The 4,913-nt window shown below is 37.3% G+C and overlaps 1 non-coding gene across 1 annotated transcript; it reads right to left on the reverse strand.

Moving 5' to 3' along the window:
• Positions 1-2,827: 2,827 nt before the first annotated feature.
• On the reverse strand, positions 2,828-2,946 carry LOC132911554 (5S ribosomal RNA). The gene has a single exon (XR_009659032.1). It is a non-coding gene; the product is annotated as a 5S ribosomal RNA (ribosomal RNA).
• Positions 2,947-4,913: the final 1,967 nt, after the last annotated feature.

A 4,913-nucleotide genomic window follows, 5' to 3' on the forward strand; every position in this document is an offset into this window, starting at 1 on the left:
AAAAAATAAAAATAAGAATATAATACAATCGAAAAACTAAAAATTATGTTCTTAATAATTTAAATTTAAATGACATTAAATGTATAATATTATTTTATCGATGTATTAAACAGAGAAAACATTTGAAAGATGTAAGTTTGTATAGCTTGATTGTTTAAAAACGAAACTTTAATTTAAAAGTAGCAAATATAAATAACAACATTGAAGGTATAACTTATTATTCACGGCAATATGACTTTGCGAAAATAAATGTCTTTTTACAATAACGATAAGTGAACAGGAAAGATACATGATGCTCGGTGTTTATTTCCAGCGTTTAAAAGTAACGCTAAACAAGAAAATGGATATTACCAACCGTTTTCTTTTTCGAGTAACTCCGAATTAAAAACAGAATTTGTCTATCGAGTTAATGTCATTTTTTCCGCCAGATACGGTTTTCGCGCGATCGAATCAGAAACTGCGCTGGACCCCTTTGACCGCTCGCTGCGAAAATGGAACAACTTTGTAAACGTTTTTCTATTCTTTATGGGCATTCGATCAATACGAAAAATCCCTGTACAACATAAACGATAAATTGTAAAACCACGCTTATCGCATCTGTTAATGTTTAATAGTTTAGCATTTGTGATTTTTGAAAAAAGGAATTATCTTGCAGCTAATTGATTTTTCTTGTTTTTCTTTTTTTCTCTTAAATTGCGTGAAATGATCCGAGAAGTCGATGAAAGTAAGTTCCGCAACAGTAGGATAAGAAATACGAAAGTTATTTCATTTTACAACTAAGCAAAGCTGATTATCGCTGTATTTTGGCCAAGCGTCTGAGTGAAACAATTTTTTTTCACTTGAATATCAAAATATAGGAGGTCCTTCAGAAAGCGTACAGGCTCGGAGAATAAACTGAGATAAGCTCATACATTTTTATTGGAAATTTCATATTTTTCATTGCGCTAGTGTACAAATTGATTGTGCAAAAACTAAGAAACGGATCGATTTGAGACTTGACTTACTATTTTGGTATGATTAGTACTTTGTTATCACAGAGCCTCGATATTCTACAACAACTTTAACTAATGTTACAAACGAATTAAGAAAACACACACTTTTTCGCACTATTTACTAATTTGAGACCTAATCAATTGTGTTTATCGTAACGAAGTAGGGCTTATTTCAAAGATAACTTTTATTAACTACCACTTTCTATTGTAACTTTTTCACGTACGATAAATAGTTTTTAAGATTATATTAAGAAAAGCAAAATGTAAAAAAACCGCGCTATTATGCATAACCGTGCGTTATGTGTTTTCGTTTAATCGATATCTTGTTTATGAAGCAGCGAAGAAAAATTGTTTCAAAGTCGCTTATTTTGTTCTAAATATCGTTCCGAGTCAGATTATGCAAAAACATTTCTACTATCAGTTTGTTACTGAAAAAGTGTTAATTCGACTACAAGGTCAACTGTTCAACCTTCTCGTCATATATCGTGGGTTATTCTAGTGCCAACGTCATGTAAAGTGCGATTAAATTGCAAAAATATCACACGTTAACTTTTTAAGAGTCGCTATAGAGCAGAGACTTCCCATTACAAAATCGGTTTAAAACGAATGGCGAAAAGATTTTTTAAACTTGGTAGAGTCGTTTGAATAGGAAAATTTTGAAAGGAAAGACTAGTAACTTCAGTTCCCCGAAAAAATTCCGTTTTACGAGAAAAAGAGATCTTTGAAAGAATTAAGTTCAAGGGTGTCAAAGCAGATGCTTCGTGCTTTGAAATGGGTGCAGGTAAATTGTTGTACAATTTTTCTCGCAAAGTTAAAGTAGTTTAAATATATCGGCATTGTTTCAGTTAAAATTTAGTGACCCTTCAATTTGGCGACGTAATATACGATATATTATAGAAAGATAAAATATTTGTGTTTATAAATAAGAAAATCGAAGAGTGGGTAACAAAATTCGAATTATATAAATATATCAATGAGAAATAACGAATAACATCCTTAAACTACGCATGTCTGTATTTTTGTCGCCACCACAGTGTTGTCACGAATCAATTTTCCTTTTTACCATGTGGCATGCCAGATGTGACGGTCCTTGCGAGATTCCCCGTAGTCCGGACGCCAAGACCTATCTATTGTTCTATTAACTCGCAACAGGCCTAGGAAGACAAACATAAACCGAATCTGTTCAGTTTCAGTTTCCTTCACGTAAACATTTTCGGTTTATGTTTGTTGCACGCTCTTACCTAATACGGAGAAAGCGGGTGTCTGGCAAGATAAGAGTTTTTCCATGAACAAGGATGCCCACGAGCCATATCTAGCTCTCCTTGTCTTTACTACCTAATTCATTTACCAATGGGCATCGCGGATCATTACCCTCACTTTTCCACCAAAAAGTGTGGACAACGAATCCGCGTTTTGAATTCCAAAGGGAACACCCACACCGAGTTTTCCTCAGTAAGAGCAGTAGAGCAGTCAGATAGTCTTGAACGGTCACGTCTAGAGCTCGGAAGTGTATTGTAAACAAAAGAGAAAAATAAAAGTTTCTTTTCTCCTTAAATTCATTATTATTTTACGTGACAAAGTCATCGTCATGAATACGATTTCTCCCCCTCATCCACCAGTTCCTTAGTTGACCGCCAAGTGGATTCTGAATTTTATGCATGCTTATCATCACGAGCTGCAGTTAAATTCGTCAAAAATTAGTACGTACTAGTTTGACTGGCCGTCCCACGCCGGCCGAAAAATTGGCACTGATCCCAACCTAATATCTTTTTCTCGGTGCATAGGATCATTAAAAAAAAAAAAAAAAAAAAAAAAAAAATGGCAAGAAAAGAAAAAGCCAACACCACACGGAGTTCCCAAGCGGTCACCCATCTAAGTACTACCCGTGCCCAGCATTGCTTAACTTTCGTGATCGGACGAGAACGAGTGCTCTCAACGCGGTATGAGCGTTGGCTGAAAGAAATAATTTTGTTACTCGACATTAATATGCAGAAACTATCTAATAGGACATACGAATGTGTGATGAACCTATTTGAATCCAGATGTGTAAAATTTTATCTGCCTCCGTTTTCAAATACTAGGTTTTGTCAAAAACAAAACACGCTTCTAGTTCATAACTGATCTCTATTCGGAGAATTGTTTTCGTTTCTTCTGTCACCTCTTTTTCTCAATATCCCCACTACGCACGCGTTCGGTACACATCCCCTACCGTGGTCACGTACCCCTTCTACCGAATATTTGGCGGGAAGACCGTAGGCATATGGTTGACTCATTAGGTCTGTCGGCACTTACGTTTCGAAGCAGCCTTGCTTATGTATTGTCGGTCTCTCGTAAACAGTCTATCAACAGTGGTACTCTATGTACCGACGAAACCATTGGAAAGTTCTTTGCTGTTGAGTGCCGATACAACATTTCTAATCTCGTTTTACATGGGGAATCACTCCAGTTCGACTTTTATCACGATTTTCGGTACACTCTGTATATCGTATATTGTACAGGCTGTTTCATGATAAGCAGAAAATATTTAAGGGAACGAATCTAACTACTAAAAAAAAAAGAACAAAAATGTTGATATCGACATATATGCCATTTGAACTCGTTTAGAAGGTTTAGCGACTTTTATACCCTATGTGACGGTCCTTGCGAGATTCCCCGTAGTCCGGACGCCAAGACCTATCTATTGTTCTATTAACTCGCAACAGGCCTAGGAAGACAAACATAAACCGAATCTGTTCAGTTTCAGTTTCCTTCACGTAAACATTTTCGGTTTATGTTTGTTGCACGCTCTTACCTAATACGGAGAAAGCGGGTGTCTGGCAAGATAAGAGTTTTTCCATGAACAAGGATGCCCACGAGCCATATCTAGCTCTCCTTGTCTTTACTACCTAATTTATTTACCAATGGGCATCGCGGATCATTACCCTTACTTTTCCACCAAAAAGTGTGGACAACGAATCCGCGTTTTGAATTCCAAAGGGAACACCCACACCGAGTTTTCCTCAGTAAGAGCAGTAGAGCAGTCAGATAGTCTTGAACGGTCACGTCTAGAGCTCGGAAGTGTATTGTAAACAGAAGAGAAAAATAAAAGTTTCTTTTCTCCTCAAATTCATTATTATTTTACGTGACATTTTGGCGATCCACTGCCAGGATCCATTCGCTTCAGCGAAAACGAAATTATGATTTCGGCGTACGCGCATCATTGAAGATCGAAGGATCAGCGGACCACTGCGAATCTTTGCTACTATGTACGAAGCCCTGCAGCAACTTTCAACGTTCCACTACGGTGAAACTAGAAGAGAGGACTACGGTCAGCGCAGAGCAAGCCTACAAATAAGATTCGGAATCCAAGAACAACCAGAGAGGAAACATCCCAGAGACTCCTCGACGGCAATAGCTACTACGGTAAGCTACAAAAAAAAAAAAAAAAAAATAAATTCATTTTCGCGTTACCGTGCGAGAAAACCAAGCGTTTCGAACTCGAATAATTCAGACTCGATAAGCTTGATTGGAATCATGTCCGTGCCGCAAAAGAACAAAAAGGAAACCGCTCCGGTAACCGAAGTTACGGACAATTCGATTCGTGCCACACTCGACGCAATATTGAAACAAAACGCACTTATTATGCAACGTCTGGAAGAAGCGGACAATGAAAACAAAAAACTTGCAGCGGAGATAGAACTATTAGGAAAACATATGTTTAAAATAAATTCAGGACGTGACGCTACTACCGAATTAGGCTCCTTTGTTACGATAGATGAATTTAAAACCAGCAGTATTCAGATAAAGCGACCACCTGTAAAACCTAACAAAACGGACGATATGGACAGTGAAGAAGAAGCAATAAGTTGTGACAACCCCATGTACAGTGCAAAAACCTGCTTAGACTTTATCCCCATACTCAACGGACAAGATGATATAGGA

Source organism: Bombus pascuorum, chromosome 10 (assembly GCF_905332965.1).
Source record: "Bombus pascuorum chromosome 10, iyBomPasc1.1, whole genome shotgun sequence".
NCBI classification, from domain to species: domain Eukaryota; kingdom Metazoa; phylum Arthropoda; class Insecta; order Hymenoptera; family Apidae; genus Bombus; species Bombus pascuorum.